The 26,710-nt window shown below is 50.6% G+C and overlaps 1 protein-coding gene across 4 annotated transcripts in view; it reads left to right on the top strand.

Moving 5' to 3' along the window:
- Window positions 1-730: 730 nt before the first annotated feature.
- Window positions 731-26,710, top strand: part of CLCN4 (chloride voltage-gated channel 4) — an 85,302-nt gene continuing 59,322 nt past the window's right edge. For 2 of the 4 annotated variants that reach the window (XR_009698889.1, XM_061177981.1), the window contains exon 1: window positions 731-1,204. The gene's annotated coding sequence lies outside the window, so the exon portion shown is untranslated. Of the gene's footprint in view, window positions 1,205-2,527; window positions 2,634-26,710 lie in introns of those variants that run through there. The other 2 variants (XM_061177983.1, XM_061177982.1) reach the window with 2 other exon arrangements.

Raw genomic sequence — 26,710 nt, forward strand, 5'->3', positions numbered from 1 at the left:
GCACAGGCTGTTTCTTAAGTAACTTTAATTCAAAATAATCAGTATGCCAAGTGGCATATTTTGGGGGTGGCATCTTCTGCTTCCCTTCAACACCTACATACATTCGTCGGATCATTCAGCACATAATGCTTTGGAGCTTGCTTTTTTTCATTTAAGACACCGTGAATGTCTTTCCACGTCGAAAAGTATCTATTACCATATCCGTTTTAATTCTTGTGTTGTACCGATGTCTTATAAACTTAACCTGTCCTCTGTTTTTGGCCACTTCACTTGCTTCTGGTGCTTTGAGGTCATAAATAATATTGCAGCAATTTTTCCTTTCACGATTCTTTCCGTTCCTTTCCTTTTTTCCTAATGAGGCTAGTTCCTGGAGCAAATGATAGCAATAGCTGTCGGGCCCACTGTATGTTTCAACCCGCGCATTATTTGCAAGGTTTTTGGTAGGAATTGCTAAACAGCCCACCAGGAAGATTGTTCAATTTACATTCTTATGGGGGGGGGTAATCTTTTTTTTTTTTTTTTAAGTCCTTGCCAAAAGGACAATTTCACGGGTGGAGGTGGAGGATGTCGGAAGTGATCTCATTCTGCTGAAAACTGTGCGCCCCAGTTTTAGGCTTTTCCTGAATTGCCTGTTTGCTGTAATGTTCTTCACACTTGAACAATCACCTGGAGAAGAGAAGGTGAAACTAACCTACTGGCAAAAAAATCGCCCCACGACGAGGAAGGTGCCTCTGCTTGAGTCATTTCCGCCAAGCCGGAACCCAGAGCAAGTCACTTCGGACCTCGGAGGGCATTTTATAGACAGCCCCGCGTCCCAGCTCCCGTCGATTCTTGGAACTCCCACCACCGTAGTCCCGGCAGCCCAACCCCAGCGGGCAGCGCGTCCCGTGTCGGGGACGCTGGGTTCTCTGTGCACCCGAAGGAACCGACTGTACGAGGCTTGGAAGGGCCGGCCTCCAGAGCCGAGGTGACCCAGCCTGCCGGGCAGGGCTGAGTGGCTGGGCGGAGCACGTGACGCTCGCAGCCTGGCTCTTGGCTGGGGGGTAGTGGGGGCCCGCCCCGCGCGCCGAAGGCTGAAATCGACTTCTGCCTCCGGCAGGAAAATGAGCTTGTCAGCTTCTGTCTCTAGCGGACCCTCAACCCACTGGAGCAGGGGATTTCGGTAGCATTTAAATTTTATATCTCAGGAATCTGAAAGCAAAAGGTAAGTTGCTTATCACTCAGAAAAACAAATGACAGGAAGGACCTGGAATACCGTACGGCCACTTTGTTGATTTTTAAAATCGAGTTGAAAATAATCGATCGCTGGGCGAGACAAGGGCCATTATTTAGCCCCAAATTAGAGACTGACCTCTGAACAGAAATTTGGTTAATCAGGAGGGGATGGTGGTAAAAGGGCCCGGGGTTAAATATAGAAGGACATGAAAGCTGCCGGAATAAATAGCAAGTAAGTAACCCTGGCCTACTTGTGAAACAACCCATTTCACATCTCTTTCAGGGGCGCCAGCGAAGGGAATGTTAAAATTGCAATTTAAACTCAAACGAAAGGAAACTAATCTATATGAAACTGGAATACAAATAAAAACAGTTCCTGCTTTTGCTCTTTCACATTTCAAAAACGTTTATGTGGTTTGGCAAGAAAGTTGATATCTTCACAGTTTAAGCCTGAAATATGCCATTTCAAATTTACGAAATGATCACAGTTGGAATTTTCTAAGTCCCTCTAGGCAAGGCTGTTTCAGTTGTGAATGAGAAATATTGACATTGTACATATTTTCTGTAATAGAGGACTCACTTCCGCAGAATGTGATAAAAATTAGAAAACGTATAATAATGAGTTATTGCGAATTAACTTTCATGTCTGAGAGATCAAATTCTTTGCCAGAAGATTTAAGAAAACAGACACAAGTACAACCATGCTCATGCAATAGCGCTTTACTTTAAACAGTCAAATGTTCAAGTAAGAAGTATGACTATGTGGTGTCACTGTTGTTTTCTTCGGCAAAAACACGTTGATATTGGAATGCAGGTACTGAGAGTAATTAAAAGCGTTATTCATCAGTGCAATTAGTATTACATTCCACAATGAATATGCTTCAAATTAATGTATTTGATATACGGTTTGAAACATGGACCCTCTACGCAAAGTATGTATATGCACTCTGTATTTTAACTGTCATTTTGATTTGCACAAAATAGATTTATTTATTTAGTTCTCCATTGCATTTGATAAAGACTTTTTAAAAATAAAAGACTAAATTATTTCCTTTCATTACTAATCCCCTTATTGAAATCCTATTACCTGCGTGGAGCCTGGAGTCATTTGGGTCTCCCCTTCTGTGTGCTGTTTGTTTCCCACAGTTCGTGGAAGGCTAGGCCAGCTGCCCACACCAAACACACCGCCCTGAAAGGAGGCCGGAGCGAGGCTTCCCGGCCACTCGCTCCTCACCTCCAGGGACTTCCAGGGTCTTCCCCCCCCCCCCGCCCCTCCCCTCCTCGCCCCGAGGGCGTCACGTGGCGGCGTGGGCCCGCCTCCCGGTGACGTCAGCGCGCTCGCAGCCGTTGCGCCGAAGAAACGATGCTCTAGGATGCGGTGCAGGTGGGCGACCGGCCTGCGCCATGCGGCACTGCAGGTAAGGGACTCTGCAGGAGGAGCCCCTGCAGCCCGTCGGCGCCCCAGGAAGCGAAAGTGGGGTTTCTGGCTGCTGCGGCTGCTGCAGGCACCAGGCAGCAGGGGGGCGCGGAGGGCGGCTGCTGCAGGCTCACGCGTGACTTGGGTCTTGGCAGGCGCACCCTGGGAAAGTGGGCAGGGGCCAGACTGAAAGACCCGGGCCTCTTTCACAGGAGGGGAAAAAAATCAGGAATGATCACAGTACACGCATTGTAAGGAGAGAGAGGGGCTTGTCAAAGATAACTGTTTACCGACGGTCATTGTGCTTCTTAAATAATGACACGTTTACTGATTCTCCTTACAGGGGTTTGTCCTCAGTAGTCAGCCTGATTTCTTTCAAAGGCAAGCTGCTGCTTTGCTTGAAATGGAATGGAAACTTCTTGGTTAGCATTTGAAGAGCTAGATGTGCGGTCTAAATTGTTTGGCATTATTTTGCAAGGTTCCAGCATTTAAAGGGGTATGTCAGAAATGTGTTTGTTTTCTCCAGGTGTTTTAAATAGATTAAAAAATAACAGTATCCAATAAAATAAAATAAAGCTTCCAACGTGCGTGTAGGAGAGTGCAAACCAGCTACATCTGTTCAGAACAAAAAGGTCTTTAGAAGGGGGTGGAGCTGGAAATGAACACCAAAAGCCATGAATTTCCAGTGTTCTTTTTGATTCCATTGCTAAATAATTTGCTTGCTGAAAGAAGGGGCTTGATGACGCAGTGGCAGATGGAGGGGCATCAGCTGACTTCAATTTTAGCAGGACAGGGGGTGGGATTTTAATGGACTCTTTTGAGAGTTCAGGCCTGTGTTTACATTCCTTTCTCTGGTTCACATACGACCCGAGGCCAGGACATGTGTGGGTACCCTTAGGAGGAGAATGTGGCGTTCTTTCCTGTAAAACGTGACCCCTCTGGAAGCCGTGGTATCACTGAATTGTATTGGAACTCACACCATGAATCATTTGACCCATCCAGCAACTGTGGGAGGACCTGTAAAACAATGCTATTTTAGTTGATAATTCGATAAGGCATTTCTTTCAGCGTTTGGACACCCTGATGCGCTGCTGCAGTAATTCAGTAATTAATTTACTGCAGTTTTCTTCATTTGGTTCAGGTTGGCTATTAGAGTGAAGATCCTCAGGCCCTTACCTTCCCTTCTCCCCCAGCCCACCCCTAGACAGACAGAGCAGATGATAGATGTAGTAGAGACGTGATTCCACTTCTGGCTTTGGGACTGTGGAACCTGCGACAAGTCACTTTGTGTCTTTGGGACTCAGTTTTCTTGCCCCCAGAGTCACCAAGGAATTTATACCAGGGTTTCTCAGCCTTGGCACTATTGACGTTTGGGGCTGGATGAATCTGTTGTGGGCACCGTCCTGTGCTCTGGAGGATGTTTGTTTAGCTGCATCCCTGGCCTCCGCCCACTAGATGCCAGTAGCCCCCTCCCCCCAAGTTGTGACAATGAAAAATGTCTCCAGACCATGCCACTTGTTCCCTCGTGGCGCTCCATTGCCCCTGGTTGAGAACCACTGATTTGGATGGTCTTGAAATGTTCTTCTGGCTCTGGTATTCTAGAATTCATTTTCCTATGATTTGTTTCATGCTGAGCCCTTGGTCAGAGATCCGATTCCCTTTCATGATGTTGTCAATGCGAAGACTTTTTTATGCTCTGGGGTTCCAGAAGTAGCTTCAGTCAAAGAGGGGAGGCCTGTTTTGTGTGCCAGTCGTAGCTGGGAAGCTAGCTTGCCAGAGTGTCAGGGAAAGAGGGAAAAACACAAGCACTAGATCAGCGTGTTTGGAACTGGGGTAGCCCAGACTCCCCATCCTTATCTGCAGAAGTGGGAATAGAAGGACCTGTGTGGAGGTGTCGAAAGGAGGGAGTGAGATAACGGGGGTGCTGGTGCCCGTTGTGGCCGCCACGGTCACGCGCTTTACGCTCCAGTGCAGGACTGGCCGCTAAAGGTCTGGCTCTGACGCTTCAGCGAGCGGCTTTGCTGCATCACTTCACCTCTTGGAGCCGTTGCCGAAAATGTAAATGGGGCTACTGTACTTGCTGGTCCTGCTTCTCTGGCTTTTGGGGGGATCAGATGGGCGTAAGAGGGTCAGCAAGCTGGAAACTCCCGGGAGACAGGAAGCAGTGATGGCAGTGGCATTGCAAGGCGTGGGCCATGTGTAGTGGGTTTGGGGGAGGGAGCTTATAATGATCAGAAAAATTATCCTTGTCCCCCCACGGGCCTGGGACTGTGGTGTGCCCCTCCCCCAATACCCTTGCCCTCAGCTCGCTCTCTCTGCCTCTTCCTGGCCCCATAAAAATTGCTCTCCTGGGGGAGGGTTGGTCTTTAGTGAGAAGGAGCCAGTGTGCAGAGGCCAGGGCACAGGCAGCCTCCTTTGTCCACTTCCAGCCATTTTCTATACAGGTGGCACCCACAGCCGGCCAGGTAGCTTGTCCCCAGAATGGCTTGGCACCCTAGGTGGGTCATTGGGCGCTGTCTCTGCACCCAGTCAGTGATGTGAAAGAAAATGAAAAAAGAGGAGGGCTTCCCTGGTGGCGCAGTGGTTAAGAATCCGCCTGCCAATGCAGGGGACACAGGTTCGAGCCCTGGTCCGGGAAGATCCCACATGCCGCGGAGCCACTAAGCCCGGGCGCCACAACTACTGAGCCTGTGCTCTAGGGCCCACGAGCCGCAACTACTGAAGCCCGCGTGCCTAGAGCCCGTGCTCTGCAACTAGAAAAGCCACTGCAGTGAGAAGCCTGCGCACCGCAACGAAGAGTAGCCCCCGCTCGCCGCAACTAGAGAAAGGCCCCACGCAGCAAGGAAGACCTAATGAAGCCAAAAATAAATAAATAAAATAAATAAGTTAAAAAAGAAAAAAAAGAAAATGGAGGAGGATTCTCCATCAAATGAGACTTAAGAGATGGAATCACTGTCCTAGGCAGCTCTGCTGCTGTGACAGAGTACCGCAGACTGGGTGGCTTACCAACAACAGACATTTATTTCTCACAGTTCTGGAGGCTGGAAGTCTGAGATCAGGGTGCCAGCATGGTTGGGTTCTGGTGAGGGCTCTCTTCTGGATTGCAAATGGCTGCCTTCTCCTTGTGTCCTCACATGGTGGGAAGAGAGCAAGCCAGCTCTCTGGCCTCTTATAAGGGCACTAGTCCCATGGTGAGGGCTCCATCTTCATAACTTAATCACCTCCCAAAGGCCCCACCTCCTAGTACCATCACATTGGGGATTAGGATTTCAATATATGAATTCTGGGGGATACATTCAGTCCATGACAATAACCAAATATAACTTGTGCCCTTGTTTGGATCCTGGCCTGAACAAACATCGGTAATAGGCTTTGGGGACACCTGGGTTATTTTTATGTGCCTGCCTTCTAGATCATGCGAGGAAACTATTGTAAGTTTGATTAGGTGCCATAATCTTGTGGTGTGGTGGGCACCCAGCTCAGCCACTCGTCATTCCTGGCACAGAAGCAGTGAGATGAGACGTGGTTGTTTCCTGCTGCCATGTTTCAGGGTAATTTGTTACACAGCAGTAGATAACTAACACGTGTATATGTACAGGAGTCTTATTTTTCAGTGATGCATGCTGAAGTAGTTAGGGGTGAAGTGTCATGAGAGCAATAAGTTACTTTTAAAGTTTTTTTTTTTTTAACATTTTTGGAGATCTTTTTAATGTATGGCTGAATAGAAGAGAGATGAATTCTCAAACCTGCTTCTGCATTCAGTTGAAGTATCACATGTCATGTAACCTCTGGAAAATTCCACTGTACACTCATGAGAGAATGAGAATGGAAAAAGGCAAATAAAAATTTACAATTATTATAAGGATTTTTTTTTTTTTAATAAATTTATTTATTTATTTATTTATGGCTGTGTTGGGTCTTCGTGTCTGTGCGAGGGCTTTCTCCAGTTGCGGCAAGCGGGGGCCACTCTTCATCGCGGTGCGCAGGCCTCTCACTGTCGCGGCCTCTCCCGTTGCAGAGCACAGGCTCCAGATGCGCAGGCTCAGTACCCGTGGCTCACGGGCCTAGCCGCTCTGCGGCATGTGGGATCTTCCCAGACCAGGGCTCGAACCCGTGTCCCCTGCATTGGCAGGCGGATTCTTAACCACTGCGCCACAGGGAAGCCCTATAAGGATGTTTTTGACAGCATGGACCCCCTTAAAAGGCCTTGGGGACCTCAGGGTGTTCCCAGACCATACTTTGAGAACCACAATAATTTACTTTTAAATGGTTCAATTGAATGGAGAGAGAGTGAGAAGAGGCAAATACAGTCAAATAGGAACACTGGTTGAATCTGACTGGTGTTATTCATTGGACTCTTCTCCATAATGTGCTGTGTATTTGAAAATGTGCACAATAGAAAGTTAAAAAGAAGGTAGAAAAGAAATGTAGACTCTTGGACATGTGAGAGATTCTGATTGAGATCTGAGGGTGAAGCCCACGGGGAGCATTTTTAACCTGAGCTCCAGGTGCCCTTGACCGCACGAACCTGAGGCCCCAGGTGAGACCTGCTGGCCCGGAGGTTCCCAGCTTACCCAGCAGCCCTCCAGCCCTGCACCCTCCCAAACCAGACCCAGGGGGATTAGTTAGTGGTGAGGAGGGTGGGTGTATGAGCCCTCTGCAAATTCTGGCGTGTGGGTTGCGGGAAAGGCCTTATTATCAAACCCTTGCTTGACTGTACTGTCAGGGGCTGGCCAGAGATAAGTTGTCCTTTCTAAGGGCAGGGGTGGTTTCCTTTCTAGAGAGTGATAAGTATTTTTTGAATGACTTGTTTTCCATCGAAATAGTAATAGATGCTTTTTGGGAGGATTTCACGCAGGATAAAGGTTATGGAAAGAAAACAAAGTCTCTTTCCCATTCCGGGTCCCCCATCCCACTTCCAAAGGCAACCACTGATAACTGTCTTACATACTGTTTCAGAAAACGTCTGTGCAAATACATCCATCTATAGAATGTATATAGCACTTTCCTTTTTCTTTTTTCCTCACTAGGATGTAATTTACATGGAATGAAATGCATGGATCTTAATTCAGTTGGTTTTGACCAACTGAAGAGAACATTCTTGGTACTCCCAGAGGGCCTCATCTTGCCCTCCTTTAGTCAAATCCTCTGGCTGGAGGGTACCACCATGCTGATTTCTGTCAGCACAGTTTACTTTCGCCTGTTCTTGAACTTCATATACCTGGAGTCCTATGATCTGTACACTCTTATGTCTGGCTTCTGCACTGGGCATGATTGTGAGATTCATCCGTGTTGTATCATGTAGCACTGATTCATTCATTCATTCCATTTTCTTGTGAAAGTACTTGGGAGAGTAATATACTTGATAGACCTCGTTTCTCTTACTCCTGCTGTTTGGAAGCTGTTGTACATCAGCTCGCTCACAGCATGTTCCAGAGTGTGGACGGTGTGGAAGTTTACTTAACCAGTCCCCTCTTGATGGGTGTGTGGATCCCTCAAGCTTTTGTAATCAATGCTTATGGTATTATGCCAATGTAAAAATGCCAAACAGGAAAAGACCTCTGGAATTAATTAAATGCATAGAATTTAGATGTTGGAAGCTAGCTAGCTTCAAAAGTCAAAGCAACCCTTATATTTTACATATGACCAAGAGATGTCCCGAGAAGTCAGGTGACTTGTCCAAGGTCACGTGACCAGTAGCAACAGAGTTGGGGAACCACCCAGGTCCCCAGATGCCTTGTACAGAATGTTCTTTTTTGCACTATAGGCTGTGTGAGGGAAGGAACTGTGTGTGCTTTGTTCACCACTGTAAACCCAGCACATAGCACGTGGCAGAGTAAGTGCTCATTAAATATTCGTTGGATGAAAAATTAAGTGAAATGTTAGTACCCTGAGAAAAGACCACCGATATCCTGAGAACTGCAAAGGCGTTTCCATGAGACGTGAGCCTCGATATTCATTCATTCATTCACTCCCTCATTTACTTCTTTGTTCAGCCAGTACCTGTTGGGTGCCTGCTGTGTGTCTAGGCCAGGGTTTCTCGCCCTGGACACTGTGGGCTCTCGGGCCGGATGATTCTCTGGGGGGCTGTGCTGTGCACTGTAGGATGTTTAGCAGCGTCCCCGGCCTCCACCCGCTCGATGTGGGTTGCAACCACTGCCCCGTCCCCCACTTGTGACGGCTGAACTCCAGACATTGCCAAGTGTTCCCTGGTGGGCAAAATTGCCCCCGGTTGAGACCTACCAGTCTAGGCACTGGGGTTTACCGTGGAACCAAATGGCCAAGGTTCGTGCCTCGGTGGAAGTGACATTGAAGTCGAGGAAAGAGAAGATAACTGTATTTGATAGGTTGTGCTGTCGCATGAAATATAGCGGGAGGCGGAGGGTGGGCAGTGGTGGATTCAGAACCCTGGTTAGGGCGGTCACGGAGGCCCCTCTGGGGGCCCACACGTGACCAGGGACTGAGGGGGAGCCACGTGAACATCAAGGGGGCAGAGAGCTCCGGCTGAGGGAACAGCCAGTGCAAAGGCCCTGAGGCGAGGCAGCAAGGAGGTGGGCGTGTCCAGAGAAGAACCACCCAGAGAAGCGTGGTGGGAGAGGTGCTTGGAAGGGTGGCTGGGCGGACCCTGTGGGGACTCGGCAGGAGTGGCACCAACCCTGGTGACTCTAGGTGTGATGGCAAGCCACTGGGTGCTCTTGGGTGAGAGAGTGACACTTCGGGACTTGTGTTCGAAAGGATGGCTCTGGCTGCTGTAAGGAGAAAAGTCGGAGGTGGGTGAGAGAGAAAGCAGGGTGGCCAGCGAGGAGGTCGGGACGGTGGCCACGTGAGTGGTGACCTGGGTGGCCAGGTGAGCTGTAGCTTAGAGGACCGTGCCCTTAACCAATTTAGCAGCCATGTCGTGCTTGGAGCCAGGCGGGCCTTGGTCATCAGAGGAGCACGTGCGGTCAGGTCGCACTGTGAGTGTGTGATGACAGTGCCGCGAGGTGGAGGCCACCTGCAGCACCTCTCAGGACAGTGTCACCAGTGACGGGCGGCAGTTCGCAGGGACAGCAGAGGCGACAGCTCTTGCATTCCATATATGACACTGGAAAGGCTCCCCTTCCGGCCTCCTGTTGTGGATGAAGTCGCTCGAGCTTTCTCGCGGGCCCTTGAGCCCGCCGCCTGCCTCTTTCCCTGTGAATGGGCTGTTCTCTGCCTGGAGGGCTACGCCACCCCCCGTGCTGGCCAGCCTGGGTCACCCACGGTCCACTGTCGCCAAGCCCTCCCGTGCAGGTCCTTGTGCCGGTCCTGAGAGCAGGCAGCTGGCCGTCGGTTGGACTGATGGAGGTTTGAGACCAGAGCCTTCCCCGTTGGAGGTGACTGTCCCCCTCCTGGGGTCCCGTGCGGGGAGAGCCCTGCGGGCTAGGCCGGGCCCTCGACCCCCCGAGGATGCTGCCGGGCCTGCTCCCACCAGCGGCAGCGCTGATCCGGGGGTGGGGGTGGGGTTTGGCTGGAGGGAGCGTGACACAGACACGCCGAGTTCTGTTAATCCCCTCGGGAGGTCTGTTCCTTGCCCTGTGCCCGGGGACCTGCTGACTCATTTCTCGTGGCTGCTGTTGCTTCCCCTGGGCTCGCCCCGCACTTTTTACCACGTCTCTGGGGGGTGGCCGGAGCTTACCTCCTGCCGGGATCTTAGCCTCCCTTCTGGGTTGCGATGGTCAGTGTAAAATTTATTGTTTCCATCCACCGGAGCCCTTGGAGGTGCTGGTTGGGTTAGGACGAGAGTGGCCACCGCAACGGTCCCAGACACATTATTTTCCTCTTAGCTCCGTCAGGCCTCCCACCAGCCCCCCTTTTGCCCAAAACATAGGAATTGACCGACATTTCAGCCCTCACCTTGGTAACCCCGCTGGAATACGGTTAAGCCACCCCGTGGCCGTGTTCCCGCTGTGGCCTTGCTCTGAGGACACTGCGAAGGACACCTCGAGGCTGCATTGGAGGACTCCGTGCATTTAACCTTCACGGAGATGCTAGTTGCGAGTGTCTGTGACATTGTTTTCATCCCCGAGGGGGAGTAGCCCACATGAGCAGGAAGTAGATTGTTGCGGAGGAAGGTGGTCTGCAGAGGTCCCAGGAGAGGGAGGGACACGGAGGCGTTTCTCACCAGCATCGTCTTCAGCCGCTGTCATGGGCTGATATTGTGTCTCTCAGAGCGCACATGGTGAAGTCCTAACCCGTAGTACCTCAGAATGCGACCTTACTTGGAGATGAGATCTTTGTAGAGGTAATCAACTTAGAACTGAGGGTGGCCGCGGTCCAGTGTGACTGGGGTCTTTATGAGAAGAGGGGGTCTCTGCACAGACAGGCGCAGGGCGAAGAGGGTGTGAAGGGGCGCGGGGAGAAGACGGCCGTCCACCAGCCAGGGAGAGAGGCCTGGGACGGATCCTGCCCTCACAGCCCCCAAGGAACCAACCCTGCTGTCACCTGGATCTCAGGCTTCTGGCCTCCGGCATTGGGAGACAAGAAGTTTCTGCCGTTCGAGCCACCCGGCCTCTGGGGCTTGTCAGGGCAACGCTGGTGAACTAATCCAGCGGTGTTTGCCGGGGCACACGAGCCATCGCCCACCCGGGAGGTTGGACGGTAACCCGGCAGCCTTTACTTGAGCGCTTTCCGCGCAGTTTAGGAGAAGCTTGGCGAGCAGTGCCCTCTCCGTGGAAGCAGGTAGCTCTTGGGTCCCGAGAGGAACGAGGCCTGTTCAGTCCTCTCACAACCCAAGAGGAAGGGTCCTCGGGCCCCGGTGGGACTCTGGCTCCCCGCTCACTGTCTGTGGGACTTGGGCTTGAGACCTAACCTCCCCTCTGCCTCAGCTTGCTGATCTGTAACGTGGGCCTGAGGGTGACGGCATTTACTTCACAGAGTGTCAGGAGCCCTGGTGACTGATACGTGTGACACGCTTAGGACGGGAGCCCTATCCAGAGTTGTTGTTGTTATTATTACTGTGTGGAGGAGGCTCTGCGGAAGTTCTCCATCCTTGGCCCTGGGTGCCGGGAACGTGGAGACCTCATGGCCGTCTCCCTGCCCTCTGGGGAGGGGGGCGGGATGTGAGAACACTGAGTCCATTGTGTCACCGGAGGCCATGTGCCTTTGGCCTCAGCCCCTTCCCAACACGCAGGCTGTGTTCCGAAAGGGAACAAATAGCCGCGCAGCCCTGGGGCCACAGGAACTGTGCCACGGAGGGCGGCCGCGCCCTGCACCGGCTCGCCAGCCTTGGGGGGCAGAAGGGGTGCGGGGAGGGCTGGGTGCTGGGCAGGGGCCAAGGGGGAAGCAGGAGGGGGAGGTAGAAGTGACCCTCCCCCTCTGTGCCCGCTCCAGGCAACATTTTGAAGCTGACAAACTTTAATTCTCACGTCTCTTTCTGTGCATCCTGCGGCTTGAGCTTTCTTCTCTTGGGGACGCCGGAGGGTGCCGTGGCCCTCGGCCTCTCGCCACGTGGCCACCAGGGGGCTCCTGTCAGTGTCAGCGCCGCTGGGTCTAATCTCCCCGGGGAGCGCCGTGCGGTAGCTGGAGGGTTGGCTAGAGGGGGTGGATGAAGCGTGGCCCGTCACCCGCCTAAAGGTGTCTGCATCTTGAAAGCGAGACTCCATCATCTCAAATGAATTTGAAGTTGGTGGGGTTTCGGGTGAGATGGAGAGGGGAGGGGAGAAGCTTTGACTAGTGGGGGAACCGGCCTCCAGGACGGGCCCGATGACTGCCTCCTGTGTTCATGGCCAAGTGCAGCCTCTCCCACACTGAGTCCCTCAGGGCTGACTGTGCCACCGGTGGGGTACGCTGGAAGGGGCGGCGTGTGACTCGCAAGGCTAGGTCATAGAGACTGCTGCTTCCACCTCGCTCCTGTGGAGCACTTGTTCTAGAGGAAGCTGACTGCCATGTCCTGAGGACGCTCAAGCAGTCCTGTGGAGGCGCAGGGTACAGTGGAACTGAGCCCTCGCGCCAACAGCCAGCACTGACTTGCCTTCAGATGCCTGCGGCCCTGGGCGGCAACCTCCTGAGAGACCTCGAACCAGAAAGACCCAGCCAAGCTGCTCCTGAATCCCCAACCCATAGATACTGTGTAAGATTATATGTTTATTATTTTAAGCTGCTGAGTTCTGAGGTAGTTTGTTATGTAGCATTCCAGATAATACACCTGGGGAAGAGAGGAGCTCCATGCACGGTTTAGGTTATTGATTGTAAGTTAGCGCATATTGATGAGGAGCTTCAGTGTATTGATTTTAAGTAAATGGACAGCTGTGTATATTTCAGGAAAATGTCTACTTCCCTGTTGATCTTCATAGCCTGGAGACTTCAGTCTCTACTAGCCCCCAGATGCCAGTGGGGTTTGGATGTCTGCTGTCACTTCAGGCACCCAGCATTGCCAATCTGGGATGTCACTTTCTTTGGGAGCATCTCCCCTTTTCTCCCTGCACCAGTGAAACGTGCTCCGGCCTGTAATGCAGCTTGGAGCCCATGTCATGGTGGGTTTGCCAACCCCAGTGCCTTTGCTCGGTCAGAGGGTTCAGACTTTGGACCTGAATTATTTCAGTGGGAGATCAGTTTTTCTAGGTAGGTATTTTAAAAGAGAAAGAAGGTAGTTCACAGGCACTTGAGAGAAGTGTTTCAGCATGCCAACTAAAAAATCTAACTTTTGTACAGTGAGGCAGAGAGATTTAATTCTAGTTGATGGGTCTTTTGGGTTGCCTTGAGTAATAAATCTTTTATTGAAATGTATGTGCAGAAAAATGTGTAAAGTGTAAGTGTACAGCTTGATGAATTTTCACAAAGTGATCACACCTGGGTAACCAGTGCCCAGATCAAGAAACAGGAAATGGGACTTCCTTGGTGGCACAGTGGTTAAGACTCTGTGCTCCCAATGCAGAGGGCCCGGGTTTGATCCCTGGTCAGGGAACTAGATCCCACATGCCTGCTGCAACTAAGAGTTCACATGCCACAACTAAGGAGCCCACGTGCTGCAACTAAGGAGCTGGCGAGCTGCAACTAAGACCCAGCACAACTAAGTAACTAACTAACTAAATAAATAAATATTAAAAAAAAAAAAAGAAAAAACGTGACCAGCCACCAGAAGCCACCCCCATGTCCCTTCTGGTCACTCCTCAGCCCAAGGGTAACTGCTGTCCTGATTAACTCCGCACATTCGGTTTGCTTGTTTGGAGCTTTGTTTTAGTGGACTCATGTGTTCCTGTGTCTGGCCTTCCCTTGACATTGGGTTTGTGAATTTCATCCTTGTCAGTGTATGTAGTGGTAGGTTGTTCATCCTTGTGGTTGTGTCTAGTCGCCTAGTTTTCTCTGTATATAGGTGTCTTTTTTTCTCTTGCTGCTGTTTTTCTTTTCTTGCTGCTTTTAAGATATCCTCCTTTTCACTGGGTTTAGCAATTTGATTATGCCACTCCTCAGTGTGGTTTTATTCTGTTATTTATTTGGGTGCTTGGGGTGTATTGATTCGCTGAGCTTCTTGTATCTGTGGGCTTGTAGTCTCGTAGTTTAAATCCTGTAGAACGGGATTTCCTAGAGCAAAAGTTCTGGGCCACAAATGAAAACGTATTTCAGAGAAATTTCTTGAGAGAACTTAAAGGGAGTTTTAAACCAATTTCCCTCTCACCTCCTGCACTTGGATAAGAAATGTGAAGTAGGGTTTGGCTCATCCGGCTGCTACAGGGACTGCCAAGTCTTGGTGCTCCCCCCCTTCCCGCTGTGATGGGTCCAAAGTCCACTTCTTTGGGCTCCCAAGATTCTGGGTCAGATGCCTGTGGTTGGGCGTCAGCCAGGATGTTGGCCGGCTGCACCGAGGAAGAGATCTGTCTGTATTTGTCAGCCCAGCTTTTTTCCTGGGTGAAAAGTAATAAGGGAAAAATCAGGATGAATCGAGCAGTTAAAGAAACCCCCCGAACCTAGGAGGGGAAAGCAAGGCATGCCCTTCAGACTCGCGTTGCTACAGAGGATAAAACTGCGGACCATGGTGCATGTGAAAGGCGATGCAGTCAAAGAGACGTGTCCCAACCTCTCATTTTCACGTCTAGTGACTTGAGTATGGTTTTTGTATTCTTTTTGTCCTGTGTATACTCACAGGTAAGCTATCTTTCTTGTATGTATTTTTTTAAAAATAAATTTATTTATTTATTTATTTTTGGCTGTGTTGGGCCTTCGTTTCTGTGCGAGGGCTGTCTCTAGTTGCAGCGAGCGGGGGCCACTCTTCATCGCGGTGCGCGGGCCTCTCACTATTGCGGCCTCTCTTGTTGTGGAGCACAGGCTCCAGACGCACAGGCTCAGTAGTTGTGGCTCACAGGCCCAGTTGCTCCGCGGCATGTGGGATCTTCCCAGACCAGGGCTCGAACCCGTGTCCCCTGCATTGGCAGTCAGATTCTCAACCACTGCGCCACCAGGGAAGCCCTCTTATATGTATTTTTGAGTGTGCCTGTGCAGTGATGTCCCAAGCATTGAGCTGACTGCTTGATAGTTTTCTATCTCTAGATGGATGTAATTTTGTTTGTTTTTTAAAAAAATGTTTATTTACATGTAGTTGATTTACAATGTTGTGTTAGTTTCAGGTGTACAGCAAAGTGATTCAGTTATACGTATATACGTAAATATATATATTCTTTTTTTTTGCATTCTCTTCCATTACAGGTTATTACAAGATATTGAGTAGCGTTCCCTGTGCTATACAGTAGGTTCTCGTGGGTTATCTACTTCATATTTTAATCCCAAACTCTTAATTTATCCCTCCCTCCCCCTTTCCCCTTTGGTAACCGTAAGTTTGTGTTCTGTGTCTGTGGGTCTATTTCTGTTTTGTAAGTAAGTTTGCGTGTATCATTTTTTAAGATTCCACATACAGGTGATATCATATGGTGTTTGTCTTTGTCTGTCTGACTTACTTCACTGAGTGTGACCATCTCTAGGTCTAGATGGATGTAGTTTTAATAACGCTCCTTGTAGAGGAGAGATTGTGTATGCGGTGGGTGAAGCTTTTTAGGGTTAACGGATGTTGTGACTGTACAGCACGCTCAGCAAACACTGCCTCAAAGGTGCAGACGGTAGATGGGGGTGAGTAACGCAGGCCTCTGCCCTCAGGAGCTCAGAGGCAGCAAGCTTTGAAACAATGATTCCAGTTTATAAGTAAGATTGGTATTCAAAACAGTAGTAATTAAAACACAACGGGAAGGATGCAGGGAAGGACATGGAGTGGGGAACAGGAGGGGAATGAAGGGTTTATAAGGGCCCCTGGTTGTTAAAGCCCAGTCCGCGGGCCAGCAGCATCACCCTTCCTGGGAGCTTGTAAGAAATGCACATTCTCGGGCCTTGCCCCAGAGCTGCTGAAGCTCAATGTCTGGGGCCGGGACCAGGACCGGGACCCAGCCCTCCCGATTTGCCAGGTCACCTGTTGCAATCAGTAAAGTGTGTCAGGGAGTTTTCCTGCGTTCTTACACGGATGGCAGGTTTTACTTTGCCCATTAGTACAACTTACCCATTTGGTTTCTTTTAAGGGTCGTGCTTTGGTGTCATCCCTAAAATCTCTGCCTAGCCCTAGGTCATGAAGATTTTGCCCATTTGTACAGGGCCATAAACATCACTCAGGGATTTATGCAGGCAAAGGCATCCCTGGTTGAAGAAAGAGAAAGTGGCCCGCGATGCTGCCTTCATTTGGGTTCTCTGAGAAGCGGACCCTGAGACGAGGATTCTGGTGCAGGGCGTTTCTTGGGTGCTGCAGGGACCCTGAGAGGGGCGACCGGGAGAAGAAGGCACCCGTTAGAGCCTGGGCTGTTAATGCAGCTCACCCTGTGGGCAGCCGGAGCTTAACTCCATGCTTTGGAAACTCTAGAAAATGATGCTTGCTGTGTCACGAGCTCCCCGAGTCACCTGTGGGTTCACTAGGAGGACTTAGGGGACTCAGTGTATAGTTGTCTTCACTGCTGTGACCTCCTATAATGGAAGGATATAAAGCAAAATCAGCAAAGGGAAAAGGCGACGGGGCGAAGTCTGGAGGAAACCAGGCTCCGGCTCCCAGAGTCCTCTTCCCGTGGAGTCCCACAGGATGCGATTACTTTTCCCACAGTGAGCTGAGGCAACACGGGGGAAGTGCTCTCTGCCCAGGAAGCTTGTTAGTCTCAGTGCCCAGATTTCTACTGGGGGCTGGTCCTGTAGGCACTCTGTCCAGCTCGTATCAAAATTCCAGACTCCCAGAAGGAGAGCAGAGGTTCGGCATCAGTCACAGTACTTGGACAACCAGTTTAGGTACCACGAGCCATTCTTATCAGTTCTGGGGATGGTGTCAACCCTCCTGAAATCCAAGTTCCCAGGTGCCAGCCGAGGGCCAGCCTTGCCAGTAGGCCTTTCGGAAGAGAGCAGTCTCTGGCCTGCAGTGCTAAGTCTTTTCTGCACAGGTACGAAACACATGCCTTGAAATGATCCCATTCAGGGAGCGAGGGAGTGGGAGTATTTATGCACCAGTTCCTGAGGGTCATCGGTTAATACCTGCTCCCAATAATGCTCTTCAGGCGTGCCACACCAGCAGAGCCACCTTCCACGGGGCCTGAGGCAGTGACCTCAGGCACAGAGATACAGTTGGGAATCAGCTGGAGCTCACTGGAAGGTTTTGAGGGATATGGGTGGGGCACTGGGAGCATCACATACAATAGTTATTCTAGAAATTGGGTGGGGATGACAGAGCCATGTGTCCAGAGCAGTTCACATGCATGTAGTCATGCAGCAGTATTACAACTGTGGGTGAAAAGACCAAGGTCAAGGCTTCCCTCTAACTTCCTTGGGGTGTGGCAGGAATGCTGGGTAGGAGGCACCGGGAGAGCCATGGATGGGCACCTCCTCCCTGTGTCTGCCTGTTTCTTTCTCTTCTTCTGAGCCTCCCATGTGCATATATTTGTTCACTTGATGGAGTCCCATAAGTCCCTTAGTGTGTGTGTGTGTGTGTGTGTGTGTGTGAGCGAGCATTGTGGAGGCAGAAGATACTGGTATGTTTAACAAATGTTTGCTATAGCCTCAAACATGCATGGCAAAGAAATTTTTTTTCTTTATCCACACGAGCACATTGGGAGACCCGTGTCTGTTGTGTAATTTGAAGCTAGCTGTGAATTTGTATTGGATTGCATTTTTGAAGCGTGTCATGGTGTTGTGTGCACAGAGATCCAGGGCATGAATAAAGGCAGGCCGGCGTCCCCTCATTCATTTTAAGCTCCTGATTTCCTCCCCCGTCAGAGAACTGAGTGGATGGAGAGCTGGCCTGGCTGCCCTAGGAGGAGGGGCTGGGGGGAAAGGGTTTACACTGGATCACACGGTCATGACGATGATTGTGGTAATGCAGCCCTCGAGTTGAGGTGTGACACTCTTCAAAGGCAGGAGCTCCAAGACTGCCCTCTTCCCCACTCCCCCCTCCAGGATCGCAATCTGCATTTTAATAAGACCCCAGGCGATTCATGGGCTCATCCCAGCCTGATTCAGGGTCTCACCTGAGAGGCTGCACTTTGAAAGCACCTGGGGAGCTTTAGAAGTGCGGATGCCTGGGCCCCCAGACCCGGATTTAACTACTCCGGGCTGGACCTGGGGTTGGGGGCCTTTGTGAAAGGCCCCAGGTGATTGGGCTGTGCAGCCAGGGATGGGACTGGCCTGGGACCTGCTCACCGCGCCTCCTCAAAACTCTCCTTTCTCAGCCCCCAAGACACCTGCCCTCCTGCCTGCCTCTGACTACAGCTTCTTTTTTAAAAATTTTAATTAATTAATTTGGCTGCGTTGGGTCTTTGCTGCTGCGCGCGTTTTCTCTAGTTGTGGTGAGCGGGGGCTACTCTTCGTTGCGGTGTGCGGGCTTCTCATTGCGGTGGCTTCTCTTGTTGCAGAGCACAGGCTCTAGGCACGCGGGCTTCAGTAGTTGTGGCACGCAGGCTCAGTAGCTGTGGCTCGTGGGCTCCAGAGCGCAGGCCCAGTGGTTGTGGCACACGGGCTTAGTTGCTCCGCGGCATGTGGGATCTTCCCGGAGCAGGGCTCGAACCTGTGTCCCCTGCATTGGAGGCAGATTCTCAACCACTGTGCCCACAGGGAAGCCCCCGACCACGGCTTCTTAATCTGCTTGGGCCGTGATTCTGTCTCTGGCCCCCAGTCCCGCCTGGCTCCCCGGTTTCTTCTTTTCAGATTCTTTTCCCATATAGGCCATTAGAGAGCACTGAGTAGAGTTCCCTGTGCTCTACAGCAGGTTCTTACTAGCTGTCTGCTTTATATCTAGTAGGGTGTGTATATGTCAGTGCCCATCTCCCAATTCACGCCTCCCTCCTCCCTGGGTTTCTGACTTCAGCCCGGTCCCTTTTCTGTATTCAGAGTGTGGTCCGCAGGCCGGCAGCAACAGCTTGTGGGAAGTGCAGAGTCTCAGGCCCTGCCGTGGCCGTGCTGGATCAGAATCCGCATTTTAGCCAGCTGCGCAGCGCGCCAGATGTGCGGGAAGGCGGGGGAGGCGCTGCTCCCGCTGTCAGGGCGCGGAGAACTGGTGGCGTTGGCAGGGGCCAGGGAACCGGCCTCCGGAACGGGAAGGCCCTTGCTTGCTTACCTGTTCAGTTTCTCGGCTGTCGCTCTTGACATTGGCGCGGGCCGTTCTTTGCTGTTCGGCCGTCCTGCGCATTTAGGATGGTTATCAGCATCCCTGGCCGGTACCCACTTGATGCCAGGAGCACTCCCCGGCCTCCCCCGCAGTTGTGACAGCCGGGACTCTCTCCAGGCACTGCCAAATGGCTGCCTAGGGACACTGTTGGCCCTGGTGGGTGCCACAGCTTCAAGCACAGCTTGCCTGTAGTGGAAGGCCACTCTGGGGAGAAATGACCTGTGAATCCACATGGTTCAAAGGTCACCAGTTGACTCTGGGGCCCCCAAATATAACCCCCTGCAGGGTAGTGCCCAAAAGGCTCGTTTGGCCCAGTTTTGGATTAAGGCAGAATTTCTCCGCCTCAGCGCTGTCGGCACTTGGCGCCGTCCTGGTCCCTGTCGGGTGCTGAGCAGCAACCCTGGCCTCCACCCACTAGATGCCAGCTGCACCCCAGTCAGAGGTGACAAAATGTGCCCAGTGACCCCTGGGGGCAGAATTGCCTGTTGGGAGCCACTGGCCCGTCCATCTTTGGTCTGTGTCGCCCGGTCTCATCCCCCCGCGGTAGACCCGCCGCAGAGGTGGTGGCTCCCAGGGTAGCCACTCCCCTGGAAGGAGCGTCCTCCTTTTCGCTGTCGTCTGCATGTGGCACTGCATGGGTCCCCTGCTCGCCCCACAGCCAGTCGCTGTGGCTGGCGGTTGGAGACTGTCATTGGCCCGCCTGGGTCACGTGCCCACGGTGGGGAGGGGAAGCTTTGGTACCAAATGGAGGGGAGGGACAGTTCTGGGGGGCGAGAATGGCCTGCTCTTGCACCCCTGTGCGGAGCTAAATGCTCGGCTGCACTGCCATCTAGTCAGTGACCAGCTCATCTAGCAAATGCCAGGTGCCGGTGTTTCTCTGCCCGTTTCCAGGCCACCTCGGAGGGCGCTCAGCCCTTTTACAGGCGTGCAGCCCAGGCTCGGCAGGGCTGGCGAGGCACCCACATTGGCCTGCAGGGCCCAGGTGTCCTAACCCCCCATGCCCCCTTCAGTTTCTCCCCCTCCAGGCCTCCCTCCACGGGCCTGGCAGAGGGCTCTTTCAGGGCATCCTCTTCTTTTCCAAACACTTCTGCATCTCAAAAGAAAGCGAGCGTTTTTAGACAGCCCCGAAGCCCCTGCCCATCGAACTGGAGCTTTCCTTCCCGCCATAATCCCCTTCTGCCCAAACCTCCAGGACCGTGGGGAGTGGGGAAGGGCTTGTGCTCCAAAGAAAAATGACGCTACTATCGCCGGAAGACGGAACAGATGCGCTGGGCAAAAGCCACAAGTGAGAATCGTGCCTAAGAAGCTGCATTTCCTGATGGGCAGCCCACATTTTCAAACACTTCTTCAAATTGCGAAGCATAGCAAACACGCCCCGAAGTGCATAACACCTAACTGTGTGGCTTAATGGATCGAACACGAAGCCTCCGTGTCACCACCTAACGTATAATTTATAGGATGCCACGTAGATGGCATCACACAGTGTGGATTCTGACGCGTCTCGACTCTTCGGTCAGCAGGCTGTGTGAGACCCACGCATTGCAAGCAGACTTTGGGAAGCACTGGAGTCAGAGGGTTTGAGACCCACGCATTGCAAGCAGACTTTGGGAAGCACTGGAGTCAGAGGGTGTGAGACCCACGTATTGCAAGCAGACTTTGGGAAGCACTGGAGTCAGAGGGTGTGAGACCCACGCATTGCAAGCAGACTTTGGGAAGCACTGGAGTCAGAGGGTGTGAGACCCACGCATTGCAAGCAGACTTTGGGAAGCACTGGAGTCAGAGGGTGTGAGACCCACGCATTGCAAGCAGACTTTGGGAAGCACTGGAGTCAGAGGGTGTGGAGAAGCCGAGAAGCCACTGAAGGTGACAGAGGAGTGGCCACGGGCCGCAGCGGGAATTGCCCTTGAGTTGCTCAGGGCACAGAGCCCAAGCCATGGGCTGTGGAGACAGGAGTTCCTGTGACCTGAGGCAGGAGTTGGGGCTGAAGGAGGCTGAGGGAAGGATGGCGGGTGAGGCAGGGCAGGGCACTGGTCGGAGCAGATGGAGAGGAGGCAGGCCCCGCCCAGTGGACTCAGCTGCCCCAGGCAGCAGGGCTGCTCACACAGCACCCTCTGGTGGCCCAGTGGTGCAATGACACCCCCTCTGAGCCCCAGGGAGCCCAGGCTGGTGGCCTTCAGAGGAGCGGCCAGCACCAAGGAGCTGGCGGCCAGCAGACATCAGCCCTGAGTTTAGTGCCTGCTGTAATCCATGCAGGGTGCAAGAAAAGTGACTTGTGATTGGTTGTTGGAGCTTCTGGAAAATCTGTAAGACATGAAGCTTTTTTCCGTATTTTTTTTTTTTTAGTTGTCATCTCAGGCCTGGCTCTGAACTCAGTGTTCTCGAATCCTCTCCTCCTTGTGTCCTACTCCTTTCATGGTGTCTTGTGAGTATGTGTGACCTCTAGCCCTGATGGCCTTGACCACTCTGTCAAAGTGATGCTATGACCATATTTGTATTCACAAGCCAGGGGCATCTGGTGTCTTGAAGCATTAGGATAGCTAATTTGTTGGAGAAACTTTTCCGATGGTAGGATATCATAGAAACCTTGATGTGTATGTGTGTGTGTTAAGAACTACCTTTTATACCTCCAAAGCTTCCAGGTTGAAACGCCGCTCGGGAGGTCCTGTGGTTGCATTTCCAGGGTCCCATCCTTCCCTTCCAGAACCCTGTGCAGGACGGCCGTGCCTCTTCATCTTTGTACGTTCCCAGTGGATGGTGATGCTTGCTCTGCTGCTTGTGTTGGTAGGTGAGGCTTGAAGGCCTGCCGGTGGCTCTGGCACCGTGGACAGGGGCCTGGCAGGTGGCAGATGCCCCGTGACTGCTTGTGTCAAGCAGCGCCCAGCAGCCCCCGAGCGCGGCCTGTTTCTGTAGGTCGCACGTCAGGGCACACAGGCACACGTCTTCTTTCCGCTCTGTCTAGGCTGCTCTGCGCTTCAACGACCAAAAGGCCGATTGGATGAATTGCGACCGAGACTGCATGGCCCCTGAGCTGAAAACATTTCCCATCTGGCCCTTTGTAGGAAACATTTGCCAAGCCCTGAATGGCAGTTAAGTTACTGCGAGGGCACAGGGAGGAGAAAGACGGCGAGGCCAGCTTGCTGGAAAGGCTCACGGGGCCGGGAGGGGGTTTTGGTGGCAGTTTCCACCATGCCCACGCTGCCAGAGGAACCTGCTGGAACTCACCCTTGGGGTGACCAGCCTTCCTTGCTGATTGGAGACTTTTGATTTTTTTTTTTTTTTTTTTTGGCTGCACTGTGCAGAGATCTTAGTTCCCCGACCAGGGATCGAACCCGGGCCCTCGGCAGTGAAAGCACAGAGTCCTAACCACTGGACCGCCGGGGAATTCCGAGACTTTTAATATTTTAATCTGAGTGATGACTTTCCATTCCATCTGCCCAGGTCATCTGGGGATTAGCTAGTAGTGTCATGGCTCCAAGTGGGAAACCAGCCAAATGTCCATCCACAGTAGAAGGGATAAACTCATGGGGGTCTGTTTCCACCATTGAATACTATAGAACAGGAAGAGGCAAAGGACATCATCCCGTGGGCCAAATCCAGCTCACTGCCTGAGCCAAAATGAGCTAAGAACGTTTTTTATATTTTTTAATGATGGAAAGAAACTGAAGGAAGAATGATACTTTGTGACAGGTGAAGATTATATGAAATTCAGACTTCATTGTCAATAAATCGAGTTTCATTGCCACATAGCCCCAGCCATTAATTTGTGTATTGTCTCTGGCTGCTTTTACGTGACAGTGGCAGAGTTGAGTAGTCCTGACAGAGGCCACGTGGCCCACAGAGCTACAAATATTTACTCTCTGGCCCTTAATAGAAAAAGTTCACTGTAGTAGAGCATAGAGAATGAACGAACGATAATTAGATACACTCAACAACATGGCTAGATCTTACCAACACCACATAGAACAGAAGAAGCTGGAAACGAAAGATCCCATTTATATAAAGTTCAAAAACGGGCAAAATTAATCGTGGTGTGAGGATAGTGATTCCCTTTACGGGTGGGGTAGGGCCTGGAAGGGGCCATGAGGGAGCTTCTGGGGGCTGGTCACGTTCTGTTCTTGATCTGGGTGCTGGTGATGTGCGTGAGCTCACTTTGTGAAAATTTGTGGAGGTGTCCACTTAGGACTTTTGCCTTTTTATGGATAGATGTTTATTTCAATAAAAAGCTTACTTAAGAAAAGTGATTTCAGTCTGGCAGCTCCTCAAAAGGTTAAACGTAGACTTACCATATGACCCAGTAATTCTACTCCTAGGCGTCTACCCAAGAGAACTGAAAATACATGTCTACATGAAGACTGGAATGATCATAGCAGCATTAGTCACAATAGCCCCAAAGTGGAAACAGCCCAGATGTCCATCAGCTGATGGACGGACAAACACAACGTGGTATATCCACGCAACGGAGTATTTTTCAGCCATAAAAAGGAGTGAAGCACTGATGCTCCAACATGGACAAACCTTGAAAACATTATAATAAGAGAAAGAAGCCAGACACAAAAGGCCGCATGTGATATGATTCCATTTCTGTGACGTGTCCAGAAGAGGCAAATCTGTAGAGAAGGAAAGTAGATGAGTGGTTACGAGGGGCTGGGCCAGGAGAGGGACTGCTGTGGGCATGGGGTTACTTTTAGAGGATGAAAATGTTCTGGAATTAGATAATGCACCTCTATAAGCCAGAAGGAAAAGGTCCCAAGATGACAGCCACCTTGCCCGCTCTTTCGTGCTGCCCTTCCAAGCACAGGTGACTCGAAGGTTGACAGGGGGAAGGCCTGACTTTTCCACCAGCTAATCCAGACCTGCCCCCAGATCCAGGCCAGATGAGTAACTCAGAGCAGTTTCCAGAATGTAGGTAAAATGAGGACGTTAGATTTGCTACTTCTGTTTACTAAAATAGCAGTTGCACGAAAAGCAGGGCAAGTTGGAAGATTGTAGATAATTCACTTCCTGGCCTTGCCCTGTGATTATGCCCAGGCCAGCCCCGACTTCCCTGGTCTCTGTTTCCCTCTGGCTTGATTGGAGGGAACAAGCATCTTCCTAGCAGCTACAGGTGCACACGTGTTTCCATCAAGGAGAGGAGCGTGGACTCTTGGCTTCTTGCTGGTTACAAGATCCCCCGGCTTACCGGGGGCTTGCTTTTTCTATGTTTTTAATAATCTTTTCTGAGTTACACTTTTGGGTTCCCATTTCTAGCTGTTAAGGGCAGTAATGCTCACAGATATCGCTATAGCTTTTGAGGATGTGAGATTATCACTCAGATGATCTCAGTTTTGCCAGCAGTGAAGAGTATATTGTTTTTTCACATGATTTTCTGCTCTGTAATGACTGATAGAAACGGCTGGCAGTGAAGACAGCTCTGAAATTTCTGGGAAGTTCCCGAGACTTAACCAGTATCTGTGCAGGGACAAAAAGTTTTGATGAATTAAAGATTGTTTGCTTGTCCCCGAGCATGTGGAAGGGGCTGGTACTAAGTTTCAGTCTCTGTGTCATCTGCTCTGGGTGGAAAGCACCTGAGAAACAGTCCAGCCCAGGACTGTAGTTTTTGAGAGGAGGGCGGTGAGGGTCAGCAGGGGTCAGCGGAGGTCACACAGCCAGATGGGATTCACGCAAATTTCTCGGTTAGTGGTCTTTTCACTTTGAGTAGATGTATTTCGTTTGAAAGAAAATAGTCTCTAATAAATGTAAACACTTTGAGGAGTTTTCAGGAGAAGATATTTAAAATGCCAGGCGTAGATTCATGTTTTAATGGCCTCACGAGTTCTTGGTAAACAGAAATCGCAGCTTAATTGCTTAATCTCCCTGAGCAGAACTGGAATCCATCAGGTCCCTTCTGTGAGCTACAGACATCAAAGGACTGATTAGATAAACTTTGGGAATGAGGGAACATGCAGAGTGGTAAGGAAAATGTGTTTTCATGAAACACTTAAGGGTTTTTTTTTTTTAACTTTATTATTATTTTTTTTTATTGGAGTATAGTTGCTTTACAATGTCGTGTTAGTTTCTGCTATACAACAAAGTGAATCAGCTATACGTATACGTATACCCCCTCCCTCTTGGACCTCCCCACCCCCCTGTCGCGCCCATCTAGGTCATCACAGAGCACTGAGCTGAGCTCCCTGCGCTACACAGCAGGTTCCCACTAGCTATCTATTTTACACGTGGTAGTGTATTTATGTCAATCCTAATCTTCCAATTCGTCCCACCCTCCCCTTCCACCCCCCGTGTCCACGTGTCCATTCTCTATGTCTGCGTCTCTATTCCTGCCCTGCAAATAGGTTCATCTGTACCATTTTTCTAGATTCCACATGTATGTATTAATATACGATATTTGTTTTTCTCTTTCTGACTTACTTCACTCTGTACGACAGGCTCTAGGTCCATCCACATCTCTACAAATGACCCAGTTTCGTTCTTTGTTATGACTGAGTAATATTCCATTGTATATATGTGCCACATCTTCTTTATCCATTCATCTGTTGTTTTTTTTTTAACATCTTTATTGGAGTATAATTGCTTGACAATGGTATGTTAGTTTCTGCTGTATAACAAAGTGAATCACCCATACGTATACATATATCCCCATATCTCCTCCCTCTTGCGTCTCCCTCCCACCCTCCCTATCCCACCCGTCTAGGTGGTCACAAAGCACCGAGCTGATCTCCCTGTGCTATGCGGCTGCTTCCCAGTAGCTATCTTATTTTACGTTTGGTAGTGAATATATGTCCATGCCACTCTCTCACTTTGTCCCAGCTTACCCTTCCCCCTCCCTGTGTCCTCAAGTCCATTCTCTACATCTGCGTCTTTATTCCTGTCCTGCCCCTATGTTCATCAGAACCTTTTTTTTTTTTTTAGATTCCATATATATGTGTTAGCGTACGATAGTTGTTTTTCTCTTTCTGACTTACTTCACTCTGTATGACAGACTCTAGGTCCATCCACCTCACTACAAATAACTCAATCTCGTTTCTTTTTATGGCTGAGTAATATTCCATTGTATATATGTGCCACATCTTCTTTATCCATTCATCTGTCGATGGACACTTAGGTTGCTTCCATGTCCTGGCTATTGTAAATAGTGCTGCAATAAACATTGGGGTGCATGTCTCTTTTTGAATTATGGTTTTCTCTAGGTATATGCCCGGTAGTGGGGTTGCTGGGTCATATGGTGGTTCTATTTTTAGTTTTTTAAGGAACCTCCATAGTGTTCTCCATAGTGGCTGTATCAATTTACATTCCCACCACCAGTGCAAGAGGGTTCCCTTTTCTCCACACCCTCTCCAGCATTTATTGTTTGTAGGTTTTTTTTTTTTTAATAAGAAAGCTTTTACCGTTTTTTTTTAAACTTTGGGTTTATTTATTTATTTATTTATTTATGGCTGTGTTGGGTCTTCGTT

The sequence above is a fragment of the Eubalaena glacialis genome, chromosome X (genome assembly GCF_028564815.1).
Source record: "Eubalaena glacialis isolate mEubGla1 chromosome X, mEubGla1.1.hap2.+ XY, whole genome shotgun sequence".
In the NCBI taxonomy this organism is placed as follows: domain Eukaryota; kingdom Metazoa; phylum Chordata; class Mammalia; order Artiodactyla; family Balaenidae; genus Eubalaena; species Eubalaena glacialis.